Source organism: Scyliorhinus torazame, chromosome 2, assembly GCF_047496885.1.
Source record: "Scyliorhinus torazame isolate Kashiwa2021f chromosome 2, sScyTor2.1, whole genome shotgun sequence".
NCBI lineage: Eukaryota > Metazoa > Chordata > Chondrichthyes > Carcharhiniformes > Scyliorhinidae > Scyliorhinus > Scyliorhinus torazame.
Window position 1 is genome coordinate 11365503 of NC_092708.1, and position 20670 is coordinate 11386172.

At 50.8% G+C, this 20670-nt stretch overlaps 1 protein-coding gene across 2 annotated transcripts in view; it reads left to right on the forward strand.

Moving 5' to 3' along the window:
• Positions 1–8081: 8081 nt before the first annotated feature.
• LOC140385970 (uncharacterized) overlaps positions 8082–20670 on the forward strand; it is a 105757-nt gene continuing 93168 nt past the window's right edge. For both annotated transcript variants that reach the window (XM_072468621.1, XM_072468616.1), the window contains exon 1: positions 8082–8277. The gene's annotated coding sequence lies outside the window, so the exon portion shown is untranslated. The remainder of the gene's footprint in view (positions 8278–20670) is intronic.

The window sequence follows — 20670 nt, forward strand, 5'->3', positions numbered from 1 at the left end:
GCTTTACTCTGTATCTAACCCCGTGCGGTACCTGTCCTGGGAGTGTTTGATGAGGACAGTGTAGAGGGAGCTTTACTCTGTACCTAACCCCGTGCAGTACCTGTCCTGGGAGTGTTTGATGGGGGCAGTGTCGACGGAGCTTTACTCTGTATCTAACCCCGTGCTGTACCTGTCCTGGGAGTGTTTGATGGGGACAGTGTAGAGGGAGCATTACTCTGTATCTAACCCCGTCCTGTACCTGCCCTGGGAGTGTTTGATGGGGACAGTGTAGAGGGAGCTTTACTTTGTATCTAACCCCGTGCTGTACCTGTCCTGGGAGTGTTTGATGGGGACAGTGTAGAGGGAGCTTTACTCTGTATCTAACCCCGTGCTGTACCTTTCCTGGGAGTGTTTAATGGGGACAGTGTAGAGGGAGCTTTACTCTGTATCGAACCCCGTGCTGTACCTGTCCTGGGAGTGTTTGATGGGGACAGTGTAGAGGGAGCTTTACTCTGTATCTAACCCTGTGCTGTACCTGTCCTGGGAGTGTTTGATGGGGACAGTGTAGAGTGAGCTTTACGCTGTATCTAATCCATGCTGTACCTGTCCTGCGAGTCTTTGATGGGGACAGTATAGAGGGAGCTTTACTCTGTATCTAACCCCGTGCTGTACCTGTCCTGGGAGTGTTTGATGGGGACACTGTTGAGGGAGCTTTACTCTGTATCTAACCCCGTGCTGTACCTGTCCTGGGAGTGTTTGATGGGGACAGTGTAGAGGGAGCTTTACTCTGTATCTAACACCGTGCAGTACCTGTCCTGGGAGTGTTTGATGGGGACAGTGTAGAGGGAGCTTTACTCCGTATCTAACCCTGTGCTGTACCTGTCCTGGGAGTGTTTGATGGGGACAGTGTAGAGTGAGCTTTACGCTGTATCTAACCCCATGCTGTACCTGTCCTGCGAGTGTTTGATGGGGACAGTGTAGAGGGAGCTTTACTCTGTATCTAACCCCGTGCTGTACCTGTCCTGGGAGTGTTTGATGTGGACAGTGTAGAGGGAGCTTTACTCTGTATCTAACCCCGTGCTGTACCTGTCCTAGGAGTGTTTGATGGGGACAGTGTAGAGGGAGCTTTACTCTGTATCTAACCCCGTGCTGTACCTGTCCTGGGAGTGTTTGATGGGGACAGTGTAGAGGGAGCTTTACTCTGTATCTAACTCCGTGCAGTACCTGTCCTGGGAGTGTTTGATGGGGACAGTGTAGAGGGAGCTTTACTCTGTATCTAACTCCGTGCAGTATCTGTCCTGGGAGTGTTTGATGGGGACAGTGTAGAGGGAGCTTTACTCTGTATCTAACACCGTGCTGTACCCGTCCTGGGAGTGTTTGATGGGGACAGTGTAGAGGGAGCTTTACTCTGTATCTAACTCCGTGCAGTATCTGTCCTGGGAGTGTGGGGTGTTTCCTGTGTACAAGGAGGCCTGTCAGTATTGTGCAGTTTGACTCTAAGGCTGTTCATGCTAATTAACCTTTCCTGATTCCTCCTCCTTCAGGAATGCACTCCGGCACCTCTCAAGGACGGTCAGAATTGTGCTCAATGTTCTTCCACACCCTCCCACTCTGGATCTCTGCCAACGTTTTTGCTGCAGGCTGTGTTGAGCTGTGGCAATCTCCACCTGGGCAGGCAGCTCCTGCTCAAAATGAAATAAACTTTAAACAGACAGTCCACTGAATTTGATTTATCTGTTTTAAAACTGGAATTGCCCGAAACAGTGTTAAAGTCGGTCCCACCAATTGGGTCACCGCTGCTATGCACGGATCACCAACCATTCCACTGTGGGTTGAAACAGGAATGTAAAATTCCTAAAGGACCTTCACAAGAGCCGGGATTGTTCAGGAATGAAGATGGCATTCTCTCGTAATACGCTCCAGACCCTGGAATGATAAATAACAGGCAGTAAACACTGTGGATCAGACAGAGACCACAGCTATGAGAGGGGAAATCAGCCAGGGTTCCTGCTCCTGATCACTGTCCAGTAATCCCTGGGTTAGAGAGAGAGGGGAAATCAGCCAGGGTTCCTGCTCCTGATCACTGTCCAGTGACCCCTGGGTTAGAGAGAGAGGGGAAATCAGCCAGGGTTCCTGCTCCAGATCACGGTCCAGTGACCCCTGGGTTAGAGAGCGAGGGGAAATCAGCCAGGGTTCCTGCTCCTGATCACAGTCCAGTGACCCCTGGGTTAGAGACAGAGAGGAAATCAGCCAGAGTTCCTGCTCCTGATCACAGTCCAGTGACCGCTGGGTTAGAGAGAGAGAGGAAATCAGCCAGAGTTCCTGCTCCTGATCACAGTCCAGTGACCCCTGGGTTAGAGAGAGAGAGGGGAAATCAGCCAGGGTTCCTGCTCCAGATCACGGTCCAGTGACCCCTGGGTTAGAGAGCGAGGGGAAATCAGCATGGGTTCCTGCTCCTGATCACAGTCCAGTGACCCCTGGGTTAGAGAGAGAGAGGAAATCAGCCAGAGTTCCTGCTCCTGATCACAGTCCAGTGACCCCTGGGTTAGAGAGAGAGAGGAAATCAGCCAGAGTTCCTGCTCCTGATCACAGTCCAGTGATCCCTGGGTTAGAGAGAGAGCGGAAATCAGCCAGGGTTCCTGCTCCTGATCACAGTCCAGTGACACCTGGGTTAGAGAGAGAGAGGAAATCAGCCAGGGTTCCTGCTCCTGATCACAGTCCAGTGACCCCTGGGTTAGAGAGAGGGGGGAAATCAGCCAGGGTTCCTGCTCCTGATCACTGCCCAGTGATCCCTGGGTTAGAGAGAGAGAGGGGAAATCAGCCAGTGTCCTGCTCCCGATCACTGTCCAGTGATCCCTGGGTTAGAGAGAGAGAGTGGAAATCAGCCAGGGTTCCTGCCCCTTATCACTGTCCAGTGATCCCTGGGTTAGAGAGAGAGAGTGGAAATCAGCCAGGGTTCCTGCTCCTGATCGCTGTCCAGTGATCCCATGGTTAGAGAGAGAGAGTGGAAATCAGCCAGAGTTCCTGCTCCTGATCGCTGTCCAGTGATCCCTGGGTTAGAGAGAGAGAGTGGAAATCAGCCAGGGTTCCTGCTCCTGATCGCTGTCCAGTGATCCCTGGGTTAGAGAGAGAGGGGAAATCAGCCAGGGCTCCTGCTCCTGATCACTGTCCAGTGACCCCTGGGTTAGAGAGAGAGGGAAAATCAGCCAGGGCCCCTGCTCCTGATTACTGTCCAGTGATCCCTGGGTTAGAGAGAGAGGGGAAATCAGCCAGGGTTCCTGCTCCTGATCACTGTCCAGTGATCCCTGGGTTAGAGAGAGAGAGGAAATCAGCCAGGGTTCGTTCTCCTGATCACTGTCCAATGACCCCTGGGTTAGAGAGAGAGGGGAAATCAGCCAGGGGTCCTGCTCCTGATCACTGTCCAGTGATCCCTGGGTTAGAGAGAGAGAGGAAGTCAGCAAGGGTTCCTGCTCCTGATCACTGTCCAGTGATCCCTGGGTTAGAGAGAGAGGGGAAATCAGCCAGGGTTCCTGCTCCTGATCACTGTCCAGTGATCCCTGGGTTAGAGAGAGAGAGAGTTGAAATCAGCCAGGGTTCCTGCTCCTGATCACTGTCCAGTGATCCCTGGGTTGGAGAGAGAGGGGAAATCAGCCAGGGTTCCTGCTCCTGATCACTGTCCAGTGATCACTGGGTTAGAGAGAGAGGGGAAATCAGCCAGGGTTCCTGCTCCTGATCACTGTCCAGTGAACCCGGGTTAGAGAGAGAGGGGAAATCAGCCAGGGTTCCTGCTCCTGATCACAGTCCAGTGATCCCTGGGTTAGAGAGAGAGAGAGGGGAAATCAGCCAGGGTTCCTGCTCCTGATCACTGTCCAGTGATCCCTGGGTTAGAGAGAGCGGGGAAATCAGCCAGGGTTCCTGCTCCTGATCACTGTCCAGTGATCCCTGGGTTAGCGAGAGAGAGAGGGGAAATCAGCCAGGGTTCCTGCTCCTGATCACTGTGCAGTGATCCCTGGGTTAGAGAGAGAGAGGGGAAATCAGCCAGGGTTCCTGCTCCTGATCACTGTCCAGTGATCCCTGGGTTAGAGAGAGAGGGGAAATCAGCCAGGGTTCCTGCTCCTGATCACTGTCCAGTGATCCCTGGGTTAGAGAGAGAGAGGGGAAATCAGCCAGGGTTCCTGCTCCTGATCACTGTCCAGTGATCCCTGCGTTAGAGAGAGGGGAAATCAGCCTGGGTTCCTGCACCTGATCACTGCCCAGTGATCCCTGGGTTAGAGAGAGAGGGGAAATCAGCCAGGGTTCCTGCTCCTGATCACTGTCCAGTGATCCCTGCGTTAGAGAGAGGGGAAATCAGCCAGGGTTCCTGCTCCTGATCACAGTCCAATGATCCCTGGGTTAGAGAGAGAGAGAGGGGAAATCAGCCAGGGTCCCTGCTCCTGATCACTGTCCAGTGACCCCTGGGTTAGAGAGAGAGAGGAAATCAGCCAGGGTTCCTGCTCCTGATCACAGTCCAGTGACCCCTGGGTTAGAGAGAGAGAGGAAATCAGCCAGGGTTCCTGCTCCTGATCACAGTCCAGTGATCCCTGGGTTAGAGAGAGAGAGGAAATCAGCCAGGGTTTCTGCTTCTGATCACTGTCCAGTGATCCCTGGGTTAGAGAGAGGGGGGAAATCAGCCAGGGTTCCTGCTCCTGATCACTGTCCAGTGATCCCTGGGTTAGAGAGAGAGAGGGGAAATCAGCCAGGGTTCCTGCTCCTGACCACTGTCCAGTGATCCCTGGGTTAGAGAGAGAGGGGAAATCAGCCAGGGTTCCTGCTCCTGATCACTGTCCAGTGATCCCTGGGTTAGGGAGAGAGGGGAAATCAGCCAGTGTTCCTGCTCCTGATCACTGCCCAGTGATCCCTGGGTTAGAGAGAGAGAGAGAGGGGAAATCAGCCAGGATTCCTGCTCCTGATCACTGTCCAGTGATCCCTGGGTTAGAGAGAGAGGGGAAATCAGCCAGGGTTCCTGCACCTGATCACTGTCCAGTGATACCTGGGTTAGAGAGAGAGAGAGGGGAAATCAGCCAGGGTTCCTGCTCCTGATCACTGTCCAGTGATCCCTGGGTTGGAGAGAGAGGGGAAATCAGCCAGGGTTCCTGCTCCTGATCACTGTCCAGTGATCACTGGGTTAGAGAGAGAGGGGAAATCAGCCAGGGTTCCTGCTCCTGATCACTGTCCAGTGATCCCTGGGTTAGAGAGAGCGGGGAAATCAGCCAGGGTTCCTGCTCCTGATCACTGTCCAGTGATCCCTGGGTTAGAGAGAGGGGGGAAATCAGCCAGGGTTCCTGCTCCTGATCACTGTCCAGTGATCCCTGGGTTAGAGAGAGAGGGGAAATCAGCCAGGGTTCCTGCTCCTGATCACTGTCCAGTGATCCCTGGGTTAGCGAGAGAGAGAGGGGAAATCAGCCAGGGTTCCTGCTCCTGATCACTGTGCAGTGATCCCTAGGTTAGAGAGAGAGAGGGGAAATCAGCCAGGGTTCCTGCTCCTGATCACTGTCCAGTGATCCCTGGGTTAGAGAGAGAGGGGAAATCAGCCAGGGTTCCTGCTCCTGATCACTGTCCAGTGATCCCTGGGTTAGAGAGAGAGGGGAAATCAGCCAGGGTTCCTGCTCCTGATCACTGTCCAGTGATCCCTGGGTTAGCGAGAGAGAGAGGGGAAATCAGCCAGGGTTCCTGCTCCTGATCACTGTGCAGTGATCCCTAGGTTAGAGAGAGAGAGGGGAAATCAGCCAGGGTTCCTGCTCCTGATCACTGTCCAGTGATCCCTGGGTTAGAGAGAGAGGGGAAATCAGCCAGGGTTCCTGCTCCTGATCACTGTCCAGTGATCCCTGGGTTAGAGAGAGAGAGGGGAAATCAGCCAGGGTTCCTGCTTCTGATCACTGTCCAGTGATCCCTGCGTTAGAGAGAGGGGAAATCAGCCAGGGTTCCTGCTCCTGATCACAGTCCAGTGATCCCTGGGTTAGAGAGAGAGAGGAATTTAACCAGGGTTCCTGCTCCTGATCACTGTCCAGTGATCCCTGGGTTAGAGAGAGGGGGGAAATCAGCCAGGGTTCCTGCTCCTGATCACTGTCCAGTGATCCCTGGGTTAGAGAGAGAGAGGGGAAATCAGCCTGGGTTCCTGCTCCTGACCACTGTCCAGTGATCCCTGGGTTAGAGAGAGAGGGGAAATCAGCCAGGGTTCCTGCTCCTGATCACTGTCCAGTGATCCCTGGGTTAGGGTGAGAGGGGAAATCAGCCAGGGTTCCTGCTCCTGATCACTGCCCAGTGATCCCTGGGTTAGAGAGAGAGAGAGGGGGGAAATCAGCCAGGGTTCCTGCTCCTGATCACTGTCCAGTGATCCCTGGGTTAGAGAGAGAGGGGAAATCAGCCAGGGTTCCTGCACCTGATCACTGTCCAGTGATACCTGGGTTAGAGAGAGAGGTGAAATCAGCCAGGGACCTGCCCCTGATCACTGTCCAGTGATCCCTGGGTTAGAGCGAGAGGGGAAATCAGCCAGGGTTCCTGCTCCTGATCACTGTCCTGTGATCCCTGGGTTAGAGTGAGAGAGGAAATCAGCCGGGGTTCCTGCTCCTGATCAGGGTCCAGTGATCCCTGGGTTAGAGAGAGAGAGGGGAAATCAGCCAGTGCCCTGCTCCCGATCACAGTCCAGTGATCCCTGGGTTAGAGAGAGAGGGGAAATCAGCCAGGGTTCCTGCTCCTGATCACTGTCCAGTGATCACTGGGTTAGAGAGAGAGGGGAAATCAGCCAGGGTTCCTGCTCCTGATCACTGTCCAGTGATCCCTGGGTTAGAGAGAGCGGAAAAATCAGCCAGGGTTCCTGCTCCTGATCACTGTCCAGTGATCCCTGGGTTAGAGAGAGAGGAGAAATCAGCCAGGGTTCCTTCCCCTGATCACTGTCCAGTTACCCCTGGGTTAGAGAGCGAGGGGAAATCAGCCAGGGTTCCTGCTCCTGATCACTGTCCAGTGATCCCGGGTTAGAGAGAGAGGGGAAATCAGCCAGGGTTCATGCTCCTGATCACAGTCCAGTGATCCCTGGGTTAGAGAGAGAGAGAGGGGAAATCAGCCAGGGTTCCTGCTCCTGATCACTGTCCAGTGATCCCTGGGTTAGAGAGAGAGGGGAAATCAGCCAGGGTTCCTGCTCCTGATCACTGTCCAGTGATCCCTGGGTTAGCGAGAGAGAGAGGGGAAATCAGCCAGGGTTCCTGCTCCTGATCACTGTCCAGTGATCCCTGGGTTAGAGAGAGAGAGGGGAAATCAGCCAGAGTTCCTGCTCCTGATCACTGTCCAGTGATCCCTGGGTTAGAGAGAGAGAGGGGAAATCAGCCAGGGTTCCTGCTCCTGATCACTGTCCAGTGATCCTTGTTGGAATCCAGAGGGCCGGCGCGGTAGCACAGTTGTTAGCACTGTGGCTTCACAGCGCCAGAATCCCAGGTTCGATTCCCGGCTTGGGTCACTGTCTGTGCGGAGTCTGCACGCTCTCCCCGTGCCTGCGTGGGTTTCCTCCGGGTGCTCCGGTTTCCTCCCACAATCCCCGAAAGACGTGCTGTTAGGTAATTTGGACATGTTGAATTCTCCCTCTGTGTATCCGAACAGGCGCCGGAATGTGGCAACTAGGGGCTTTTCACAGCAACTTCATTGCAGTGTTCATGTAAACCTACTTGTGACAATAAAGATTATTATTATGTGGGTACTTTGTGAAATTACTGGATCGGTCAGTGCTGGCTTTGGCCTGTGGTCTGTGGGTATTCTAGGTGAAGACTGGGGCATTGTGGCACCTCTTTCAGCTGCAGTCCAGCAAGACACCATTGGATGGAGGGGCTGATGGTGAAGCCAAACTGGGGGTATAATGGCCCAGGAATTATTTCTGTGAACATCAGAGATTCTCCATTGGCCACTGGCGAAAGGAATAGGAAGCAATTCTTGACCATTGATGTGGAAAGGCCAGGTATTGTGGCCTGAGATCAGGACTGGGTTGTGTCGGTTCAGCAGGGTTAAAAACTCTGGGAGGGGCCACGTCAATTGGATTACTTCCTGTCTCGGAGTAGCAACTTCTGCAAACACACAGGAGCAGTGAGCAAGACTTGATGGGACTGCTGCTCAGGAGACTGTCAGCCAAACCCCCGCCTGTGGCGCGGCGGCACCAGGAAGAGGGTTGGATGCTGTGTCTGCGGTGCTGCACACAGCAGGTGAACCAGTGATAAGGAGACTCTCCCGTCACCCTCTGCAGCCGTACAGCAACAGCACGGCAAAGGATCACTGTGTGTGAGTAAAAGCAAATTACTGCGGGTGCTGGAATCCGAAACCAAAAGAGAAAATGCTGGACAGTCTCAGCAGGCCCCCAAACAGTAACAGAGGTGTGGAGGAAAAGATTGCAATGCAGATTTTGGATAGGTGCGGTAGTCACAGGGTAGTTGTCATGGGTGACTCACTTTCCAAATATTGAGTGGAACCACTATAATTTGAATAGTTTGGATGGGGCTGTTTTTGTCCAGTGTGTGCAGGAGGGTTTCCTCACACAATATGTGGATAGACCGACAGGAGGCGGGGCCACGTTGGATTTGGTACTGGGTAATGAACCGGGCCAAGTATTAGATTTGGTTGTGGGAGAGCACTTTGGGGATAGTGACCACAATTTGGTGTCTTTCACTATAGCAATGGAGAGGGATAGGAACATACGGCAGGGCAAGGCTTATAATTGGGGGAAGGGTAATTACGATGCGATTAGGCAAGAATTGGGGAGCGTAAGATGGAAACAGGAACTGTCAGGGATAGGCACAATTGAGATGTGGAGCTTGTTCAAGGAGAAAATACTGCGTGTCCTAGATATGTATGTCCCTGTCAGGCAGGGAGGAAATGGTCGAGTGAGGGAACCATGGTTCACAAAAGAGGTTGAACGTATTGTCAAGAGGAAGAAGGGGGCCTATGTAAGGATGAGGAAACAAGGTTCAGTTAGGGCACTTAAGGGATACAAGATAGCTAGGAAGGAGCTCAAGAAAGGGCTTAGGAGAGCTAGGAGGGGGCATGAGAAGTCCTTGGCGGGTAGGATCAAGGAAAACCCCAAGGCTTTTTACACTTATGTGAGGAATAAAAGAATGACCGAGGTGAAGTTAGGGTCGGTCAAGGACAGTAGTGGGAACGTGTGCATGGAGTCTGAAGATACAGGAGAGGCCCTAAATGAATACTTTTCTTCAGTGTTCACAAAGGAGAGGGGCCATGTTGTTGAGGAGGATAGTGCGATCCAGGCTGGTAGGCTGGAGGAGGTAAATATTCGGAAGGAAGATGTGTTAGAAATTTTGAGAAGCCTGAGGATAGATAAGTCCCCTGGGCCTGATGGGATATATCCTAGGATTCTTTGGGAGGTGAGGGATGAGATTGCAGAGCATTTGGCTTTGATCTTTATGTCCTCACTGTCTGCAGGAATAGTGCCAGAAGACTGGAGAGAGGCGAATGTTGTCCTCTTGTTCGAGAAAGGGAATAGGTATAACCCTGGGAATTATAGGCCGGTTAGTCTCACTTCGGTCAGAGGTAAATTATTGGAAAGAGTCCTGAGGGATAGGATTTATGATAATTTGGAAAGATACAGTTTAATCCAGGATAGTCAGCACGGATTTGTGAGGGGTAAGTCTTGCCTCACAAGTTTGATTGTATTCTTTGAGGAGGTAACTAAGTGTTTAGATGAAGGTAGAGCAGTTGATGTCATATACATGGATTTTTGTAAGGCGTTTGATAAGGTGCCCCATGGTCGGCTCATGCAGAAAGTAAGGAGGCATGGCATAGAGGGAAATTTGGCCGATTGGATCAGTAACTGGCTATCACATAGAAGACAGAGGGTGGTGGTAGATGGTAAATTTTCATCCTGGAGCCCGTCACCAGCGGTGTACCACAGGGATCAGTGCTGGGTCCTCTGCTATTAGTGATTTTTATCAATGACTTGGAGGAGGGGGCTGAAGGTTGGGTCAGTAAATTTGCTGATGACACCAAGATTGGTGGAGTAGTGGATGAGGTGGAGGGCTGTGTAGGCTGCAAAGAGACATTGATAGGATGCAGAGCTGGGCCGAAAAATGGCAGATGGAGTTTAACCCTGATAAGTGCAAGGAGATTCATTTTGGTAGTGATTTGAATGTGGATTATAGGGTTAACGGCAGGGTTCTGAAGAATGTGGAGGAACAGGGAGATCTCGGAGTTCATGTCCACAGATCTCTGAAAGTTGCCACTCAAGTGGATAGAGCCATGAAGAAGGCTTATAGTGTGTTAGCGTTTATTGACAGGGGACTTGAGTTTAAGAGCCGAGGGTTATGCTGCAACTGTACAAGACCCTGGTGAGACCACATTTGGAGTATTGTGTGCAGTTCTGGTCACCTCATTATAGGAAGGATGTGGAAGCATTGGAAAGGGTGCAAAGGAGATTTACCAGGATGCTGCCTGGTTTGCAGGGTAGGTCTTATGAGGAAAGGTTGAGGGAGCTAGGGCTTTTCTCTTTGGAGCGGAGGAGGATGAGAGGCGACTTAATTGAGGTGTATAAGATGATGAGGGGGATAGATAGAGTGGATGTTCAGCAACTTTTTCCTCGGGTGGATGTAGCTGTTACAAGGGGGCATAACTATAAGGTTCAGGGTGGGAGATATAGGAGGGATGTCCGAGGTAGGTCCTTTACTCAGAGAGTGGTTGGGGCGTGGAACGCACTCCCAGCTATAGTAGTGGAGTCGGACACTTTAGGAACTTTCAAGCGGTTATTGGATAGGCACATGGAGTGCACCAGAATGATTGGGAGTAGGTTGCTTTGATCATAGTTTCAGACTAGTTCGGCACAACTTGGTGGGCCGAAGGGCCGGTACTGTGCTGTACGTTCTATGTTCTATGTTCTAGGTCTGGCAGCATCTGTAAGGAGAGGAAAGAGCTGACGTTTCGAGTCCGGATGAGCCTTTGTCAAAGCTGAGTGTGAATGCTGGATTCAGGCAAGGACTACACACTGCAACTCAGACAATCAGACACAGACAGAGACAGGCAGTTCGTCACAGAGACAGGCAATCAGATGCAGACCGGAAGAGAGAGAGACAGCAATCAGATACAGGCAGGAAGAGAGAGAGAGAGAGAGAGACAGGCAGTGTAGCCACCTAAATTGGCCAGCTCCCGATGTAAAATGGCGAACGGCAAAGGCTGATGGGAAAGCCAGCCAACATAGACAGAAACCAGCATCTGCAGGTTTGCTGTGTATTTATCTCTGCAAAGGCCAGACAACATCGATACCAGCGACCATCAGCATAACAATGTAGCAGCCATCTGCATACTGATGAACAATCCCCGGGAACAATGAGTAACATTTTGGACACACAAAGCAAAGCCAGACTCCTCGGCGCCAGCAGGAGCCAACACAAAGGAGGTGAACGAGCACCTCAAGACCGCCCATCGATCAGGGAACCGCTCCAGTATTGGAGAAATTGAACCAAGCGATTGGGACAAAGTCCAATCACTTGTGACCAGGTACAGGGTCCGCCCCGAACGGCGGGAAGCCCCTGGGGACTATAAGAGTTAAGCCCCAAGTTCAAATCGCTCTCTTCACCTCTGCGTCCTGCCCGGGTCACCCAGCAACACGAACCAACATTGACCGTGACCGGTGCAGGGACTCCCGACAAAGTAAGTCTTAATTCAACGCTCGCTACGAGATAGGCGCTCCTAGCTACCAATCCGTACCAACTTCGAATCCTGCAGACTCAGAACCCGAAAGAAAGGCCATTTGTTCCCCTGACCTGGTGGGCCAGTCCGAAGCTAAGTACAGGCCTGTTATTTGTAGAAGTAGCTTAGACTTAGAATTTGTGCATGAGTAGCGATTACTGTGTATAATAAATGTGCTTTGATTTAAATCTTACTAATCGGTGTATTGAGTTATTGATCATTACTTGGACTTGAACCTCGTGGAGGTATCATAAAGATACCTGGCGACTCGAGAGCAAAGGTAATAAAACAGAGCAATTGAACCAAGGAGAAAGCTAGCAACAGCAATCAGATACAGGCAGGAAGAGAGAGATTGAAACAGGTAATCAGATACAGGCAGGAAGACAGAGAGAGACAGGCAATCAGATACAGGCAGGAAGAGAGAGAGAGAGAGAGAGACAGGCAATAAGATACAGGCAGGAAGACAGAGATTGAGACAGGCAATTGGATACAGGCAGGAAGAGAGAGATTGAGACAGGTAATCAGGTACAGACAGGAGGATAGGGAGAGACAGGCAATGAGATACAGGCAGGAAGAGAGAGAGACAGGCATTCAGATACAGGCAGGAAGACAGGGAGAGACAGGCAATGAATACAGGCAGGAAGAGAGAGAGAGAGAGAGAGAGAAAGACATGCAATCAGTTACAGGCAGGAAGACAGGGAGAGACAGGCAATGAGATACAGGCAGGAAGACAGAGAGAGACAGGCAATCAGATGCAGGCAGGAAGAGAGAGAGAGAGACAGTCAATCACATACAGGCAGGAAGACAGAGAGAAACAGGTAATCATATACAGGCAGGAAGACAGAGAGAGACAGGCAATCAGATACAGACAGGAAGACAGAGAGAGAGACTGACAATCAGATACAGGAAGGAAGACAGAGGGAGACAGGTAATCAGATTCAGGCAGGAAGAGAGAGAGAGAGACAGGCAATGAGATACAGGAAGGAAGGCAGAGAGAGACTGGCAATCAGATACAGGCAGGAAGACAGAGAGAGCCAGGCAATGAGATACAGGCAGGAAGAGAGAGAGACAGGCATTCAGATACAGGCAGGAAGACAGGGAGAGACAGGCAATGAATACAGGCAGGAAGAGAGAGAGAGAGAGAGAAAGACATGCAATCAGTTACAGGCAGGAATACAGGGAGAGACAGGCAATGAGATACAGGCAGGAAGACAGAGAGAGACAGGCAATCAGGTGCAGGCAGGAAGAGAGAGAGAGAGACAGTCAATCACATACAGGCAGGAAGACAGAGAGAAACAGGTAATCAGACACAGGCAGGAAGACAGAGAGAGACAGGCAATCAGATACAGACAGGAAGACAGAGAGAGAGACTGAAAATCAGATACAGGCAGGAAGACAGAGGGAGACAGGTAATCAGATTCAGGCAGGAAGAGAGAGAGAGAGACAGGCAATGAGATACAGGCAGGAAGGCAGAGAGAGACTGGCAATCAGATACAGGCAGTAAGACAGAGAGAGCCAGGCAATGAGATACAGGCAGGAAGAGAGAGAGAGAGACAGGCAATCAGATACAGGCAAGAAGAGAGAGAGAGAGAGACAGTCAGATACAGGCAGGAAGACAGAGCGACTGGCAATCAGATACAGGCAGGAAGACAGAGAGAGCCAGGCAATGAGGTACAGGCAGGAATACAGGGTGAGACAAGCAATCAGATACAGGCAGGAATACAGGGTGAGACAAGCAATCAGATACAGGCAGGAAGAGAGAGAGAGAGAGACAGGCAATCAAATACAGGCAGGAAGACAGAGAGACAGGCAATCAGATACAGGCAGGAAGAGAGAGAGACAGGCAATCAGATACAGGCAGGAAGACAGAGAGAGACAGGCAATGAGATACAGGCAGGAACATAGAGACAGGCAATGAGATACAGGCAGGAATACAGGGAGAGACAAGCAATCAGATACAGGCAGGAAGAGAGAGAGAAACAGACAATCAGATACAGGCAGGAAGAGAGAGAGAGAGGGAGACAGGCAATCAAATACAGACAGGAAGCCAGAGAGACAGGCAATCAGATACAGACAGGAAGAGAGAGATTGAGACAGGCAATCAGATACAGGCAGGAAGACAGAGAGAGACAGGCAATCAGATACAGGCAGGAAGATAGGGAGAGACAGGCAATGAGATACAGGCAGGAAGAGAGAGAGACAGGCATTCAGATACAGGCAGGAAGACAGGGAGAGACAGGCAATCAGATACAGGCCAGAAGAGAGAGAGTCAGGCAAACAGATAGAGGCCAGAAGAGAGAGAGAGAGTCAGGCAATCAGATACAGACAGGAAGACAGAGAGAGACAGGCAATCAGATAAGGCCAGAAGAGAGAGAGCCAGGCAAACAGATACAGGCCAGAAGAGAGAGAGAAAGTCAGGCAATCAGATACCGGCATGAAGAGAGAGAGAGAGACAGGCAATCAGATACAGGCAGGAAGAGAGAGAGAGAGAGAGACAGGCAATCAAATACAGGCAGGAAGACAGAGAGACAGGCAATCAGTTACAGGCAGGAAGAGAGAGATTGAGACAGGCAATCAAATACAGGCAGGAAGACAGAGAGAGACAGCAATCAGATACAGGCCAGAAGAGAGAGAGTCAGGCAAACAGATACAGGCCAGAAGAGAGAGAGAGAGTCAGGCAATCAGATACAGGCAGGAAGACAGAGAGAGACAGGCAATCAGATACAGGCCAGAAGAGAGAGAGTCAGGCAAACAGATACTGGCCAGAAGAGAGAGAGAGAGAGAGAGAGAGAGAGAGAGACAGGCAATCAGATACAGGCAGGAAGAGAGAGAGAAAGAGAGACAGGCAATCAAATACAGGCAGGAAGACAGAGAGACAGGCAATCAGTTACAGGCCGGAAGAGAGCGATTGAGACAGGCAATCAGATACAGGCAGGAAGAGAGAGATTGAGACAGGCAATCAGATACAGGCAGGAAGAGAGATAGAGAGACAGGCAATCAGATACAGGCCAGAAGAGAGAGAGTCAGGCAAACAGATACAGGCCAGGAGAGAGAGAGAGAGAGAGAGAGACAGGCAATCAAATACAGGCAGGAAGACAGAGAGACAGGCAATCAGTTACAGGCAGGAAGAGAGAGATTGAGACAGGCAATCAGATACAGGCAGGAAGAGAGAGATTGAGACAGGCAATCAGATACAGGCAGGAAGACAGAGAGAGACAGGGAATCAGATACAGGCCAGAAGAGAGAGAGACAGGCAAACAGATACAGGCCAGAAGAGAGAGAGAGACAGGCAATCAGATACAGGCAGGAAGAGAGAGAGAGAGAGACAGGCAATCAAATACAGACAGGAAGACAGTGAGACAGGCAATCAGTTACAGGCAGGAAGAGAGAGATTGAGACAGGCAATCAGATACAGGAGGAAGAGAAAGATTGAGACAGGCAATCAGATACAGGCAGGAAGACAGAGAGAGACAGGCAATTTGATACAGGCCAGAAGAGAGAGAGTCAGGCAAACAGGTACAGGCCAGAAGAGAGAGAGAGAGAGTCAGGCAATCAGTTACAGGCCAGAAGAGAGAGAGAGAGTCAGGCAATCAGATACAGGACAGAAAGAGAGAGAGTCAAGCAATCGGATACAGGCAGGACGAGAGAGAGAGACAGGCAATCGGATACAGGCCAGAAGAGAGAGAGTCAGGCAATCAGATACAGGCAGGAAGAGAGAGAGAGAGGGAGACAGCCAATCAAATACAGGCAGGAAACCAGAGAGACAGGCAATCAGATACAGACAGGAAGAGAGAGATTGAGACAGGCAATCAAATACAGACAGGAAGACAGTGAGACAGGCAATCAGTTACAGGCAGGAAGAGAGAGATTGAGACAGGCAATCAGATACAGGAGGAAGAGAAAGATTGAGACAGGCAATCAGATACAGGCAGGAAGACAGAGTGAGACAGGCAATTTGATACAGGCCAGAAGAGAGAGAGTCAGGCAAACAGGCACAGGCCAGAAGAGAGAGAGAGAGAGTCAGGCAATCAGATACAGGCCAGAAGAGAGAGAGAGTGAGAGTCAGGCAATCAGATACAGGACAGAAAGAGAGAGAGTCAGGCAATCGGATACAGGCAGGACGAGAGAGAGAGACTGGCAATCAGATACAGGCCAGAAGAGAGAGAGTCAGGCAATCAGATACAGGCAGGAAGAGAGAGAGAGAGGGAGACAGGCAATCAAATACAGGCAGGAAGCCAGAGAGACAGGCAATCAGATACAGACAGGAAGAGAGAGATTGAGACAGGCAATCAGATACAGGCAGGAAGACAGAGAGAGACAGGCAATCAGATACAGGCAGGAAGATAGGGAGAGACAGGCAATGAGAAACAGGCAGGAAGAGAGAGAGTCAGGCAATCAGATACAGACAGGAAGACAGAGAGAGACAGGCAATCCGATACAGCCCAGAAGAGAGAGAGTCAGGCAAACAGATACAGGCCAGAAGAGAGAGAGAAAGTCAGGCAATCAGATACCGGCATGAAGAGAGAGAGAGAGACAGGCAATCAGATACAGGCAGGAAGAGAGAGAGAGAGAGAGAGAGAGACAGGCAATCAAATACAGGCAGGAAGACAGAGAGACAGGCAATCAGTTACAGGCAGGAAGAGAGAGATTGAGACAGGCAATCATATACAGGCAGGAAGACAGAGAGAGACAGGCAATCAGATACAGACCAGAAGAGAGAGAGTCAGGCAAACAGATACAGGCCAGAAGAGAGAGAGAGAGTCAGGCAATCAGATACAGGCAGGAAGACAGAGAGAGACAGGCAATCAGATACAGGCCAGAAGAGAGAGAGTCAGGCAAACAGATACTGGCCAGAAGAGAGAGAGAGAGAGAGAGAGAGAGAGAGACAGGCAATCAGATACAGGCAGGAAGAGAGAGAGAGAGAGAGACAGGCAATCAAATACAGGCAGGAAGACAGAGAGACAGGCAATCAGTTACAGGCAGGAAGAGAGCGATTGAGACAGGCAATCAGATACAGGCAGGAAGAGAGAGATTGAGACACGCAATCGGATACAGGCAGGAAGAGAGAGAGAGAGACAGGCAATCAGATACAGGCCAGAAGAGAGAGAGTCAGGCAAACAGATACAGGCCAGGAGAGAGAGAGAGAGAGAGAGACAGGCAATCAAATACAGGCAGGAAGACAGAGAGACAGGCAATCAGTTACAGGCAGGAAGAGAGAGATTGAGACAGGCAATCAGATACAGGCAGGAAGAGAGAGATTGAGACAGGCAATCAGATACAGGCAGGAAGACAGAGAGAGACAGGCAATTAGATACAGGCCAGAAGAGAGAGAAACAGGCAAACAGATACAGGCCAGAAGAGAGAGAGAGACAGGCAATCAGATACAGGCAGGAAGAGAGAGAGAGAGACAGGCAATCAAATACAGACAGGAAGACAGTGAGACAGGCAATCAGTTACAGGCAGGAAGGGAGAGATTGAGACAGGCAATCAGATACAGGAGGAAGAGAAAGATTGAGACAGGCAATCAGATACAGGCAGGAAGACAGAGAGAGACAGGCAATTTGATACAGGCCAGAAGAGAGAGAGTCAGGCAAACAGGTACAGGCCAGAAGAGAGAGAGAGAGAGTCAGGCAATCAGATACAGGCCAGAAGAGAGAGAGAGAGAGAGTCAGGCAATCAGATACAGGACAGAAAGAGAGAGAGTCAGGCAATCGGATACAGGCAGGACGAGAGAGAGAGACAGGCAATCAGATACAGGCCAGAAGAGAGAGAGTCAGGCAAACAGATACAGGCCAGAAGAGAGCGAGTGAGTCAGGCAATCAGATACCGGCAGGAAGAGAGAGAGAGAGACAGGCAATCAGATACAGGCAGGAGGACCGCGAGAGAGACAGGCAATCAGATACCGGCCAGGAGAGAGAGAGAGAGAGAGTCAGACAATCAGATACAGGCAGGAAGAGAGAGATTGAGACAGGCAATCAGATACAGGCAGGAGGACAGTGAGAGAGACAGGCAATCAGATACCGGCCAGAAGAGAGAGAGAGAGAGAGAGAGAGTCAGACAATCAGAAACAGGCAGGAAGACAGAGAGAGACAGGCAATTAGATACAGGCCAGAAGAGAGAGAGACAGGCAAACAGATACAGGCCAGAAGAGAGAGAGAGAGACAGGCAATCCGATACAGGCAGGAAGAGAGAGAGAGAGACAGGCAATCAAATACAGACAGGAAGCCAGTGAGACAGGCAATCAGTTACAGGCAGGAAGAGAGAGATTGAGACAGGCAATCAGATACAGGAGGAAGAGAAAGATTGAGACAGGCAATCAGATACAGGCAGGAAGACAGAGAGAGACAGGCAATTTGATACAGGCCAGAAGAGAGAGAGAGTCAGGCAAACAGGTACAGGCCAGAAGAGAGAGAGAGAGAGTCAGGCAATCAGATACAGGCCAGAAGAGAGAGAGAGAGAGAGAGTCAGGCAATCAGATACAGGACAGAAAGAGAGAGAGTCAGGCAATCGGATACAGGCAGGACGAGAGAGAGAGACAGGCAATCAGATACAGGCCAGAAGAGAGAGAGTCAGGCAAACAGATACAGGCCAGAAGAGAGCGAGAGAGTCAGGCAATCAGATACCGGCAGGAAGAGAGAGAGGGAGACAGGCAATCAGATACAGGCAGGAGGACCGCGAGAGAGACAGGCAATCAGATACCAGCCAGAAGAGAGAGAGAGAGAGAGTCAGACAATCAGATACAGACAGGAAGAGAGAGATTGAGACAGGCAATCAGATACAGGCAGGAAGACAGAGAGAGACAGGCAATCAGATACAGGCAGGAAGATAGGGAGAGACAGGCAATGAGATACAGGCAGGAAGGGAGAGAGTCAGGCAATCAGATACAGACAGGAAGACAGAGAGAGACAGGCAATCAGATACAGGCCAGAAGAGAGAGAGTCAGGCAAACAGATACAGGCCAGAAGAGAGAGAGAAAGTCAGGCAATCAAATACAGACAGGAAGCCAGTGAGACAGGCAATCAGTTACAGGCAGGAAGAGAGAGATTGAGACAGGCAATCAGATACAGGAGGAAGAGAAAGATTGAGACAGGCAATCAGATACAGGCAGGAAGACAGAGAGAGACAGGCAATTTGATACAGGCCAGAAGAGAGAGAGAGTCAGGCAAACAGGTACAGGCCAGAAGAGAGAGAGAGAGAGTCAGGCAATCAGATACAGGCCAGAAGAGAGAGAGAGAGAGAGAGTCAGGCAATCAGATACAGGACAGAAAGAGAGAGAGTCAGGCAATCGGATACAGGCAGGACGAGAGAGAGAGACAGGCAATCAGATACAGGCCAGAAGAGAGAGAGTCAGGCAAACAGATACAGGCCAGAAGAGAGCGAGAGAGTCAGGCAATCAGATACCGGCAGGAAGAGAGAGAGGGAGACAGGCAATCAGATACAGGCAGGAGGACCGCGAGAGAGACAGGCAATCAGATACCAGCCAGAAGAGAGAGAGAGAGAGAGTCAGACAATCAGATACAGACAGGAAGAGAGAGATTGAGACAGGCAATCAGATACAGGCAGGAAGACAGAGAGAGACAGGCAATCAGATACAGGCAGGAAGATAGGGAGAGACAGGCAATGAGATACAGGCAGGAAGGGAGAGAGTCAGGCAATCAGATACAGACAGGAAGACAGAGAGAGACAGGCAATCAGATACAGGCCAGAAGAGAGAGAGTCAGGCAAACAGATACAGGCCAGAAGAGAGAGAGAAAGTCAGGCAATCAGATACCGGCATGAAGAGAGAGAGAGAGACAGGCAATCAGATACAGACAGGAAGAGAGAGAGAGAGAGAGACAGGCAATCAAATACAGGCAGGAAGACAGAGAGACAGGCAATCAGTTACAGGCAGGAAGAGAGAGATTGAGACAGGCAATCAAATACAGGCATGAAGACAGAGAGAGACAGGCAATCAGATACAGACCAGAAGAGAGAGAGTCAGGCAAACAGATACAGGCCAGAAGAGAGAGAGAGAGTCAGGCAATCAGATACAGGCAGGAAGACAGAGAGAGACAGGCAATCAGATACAGGCCAGAAGAGAGAGAGTCAGGCAAACAGATACTGGCCAGAAGAGAGAGAGAGAGAGAGAGAGAGACAGGCAATCAGATACAGGCAGGAAGAGAGAGAGAGAGAGACAGGCAATCAAATACAGGCAGGAAGACAGAGAGACAGGCAATCCGTTACAGGCAGGAAGAGAGCGATTGAGACAGGCAATCAGATACAGGCAGGAAGAGAGAGATTGAGACAGGCAATCAGATACAGGCAGGAAGAGAGAGAGAGAGACAGGCAATCAGATACAGGCCAGAAGAGAGAGAGTCACGCGAAGAGATACAGGCCAGGAGAGAGAGAGAGAGAGAGAGAGAGAGAGACAGGCAATCAAATACAGGCAGGAAGACAGAGAGACAGGCAATCAGTTACAGGCAGGAAGAGAGAGATTGAGACAGGCAATCAGATACAGGCAGGAAGACAGAGAGAGACAGGCAATTAGATACAGGCCAGAAGAGAGAGAGACAGGCAAACAGATACAGGCCAGAAGAGAGAGAGAGACAGGCAATCAGATACAGGCAGGAAGAGAGAGAGAGAGACAGGCAATCAAATACAGACAGGAAGACAGTGAGACAGGGAATCAGTTACAGGCAGGAAGAGAGAGATTGAGACAGGCAATCAGATACAGGAGGAAGAGAAAGATTGAGACAGGCAATCAGATACAGGCAGGAAGACAGAGAGAGACAGGCAATTTGATACAGGCCAGAAGAGAGAGAGTCAGGCAAACATGTACAGGCCAGAAGAGAGAGAGAGAGAGTCACGCAATCAGATACAGGCCAGAAGAGAGAGAGAGAGAGAGTCAGGCAATCAGATACAGGACAGAAAGAGAGAGAGTCAGGCAATCGGATACAGGCAGACGAGAGAGAGAGACAGGCAATCAGATACAGGCCAGAAGAG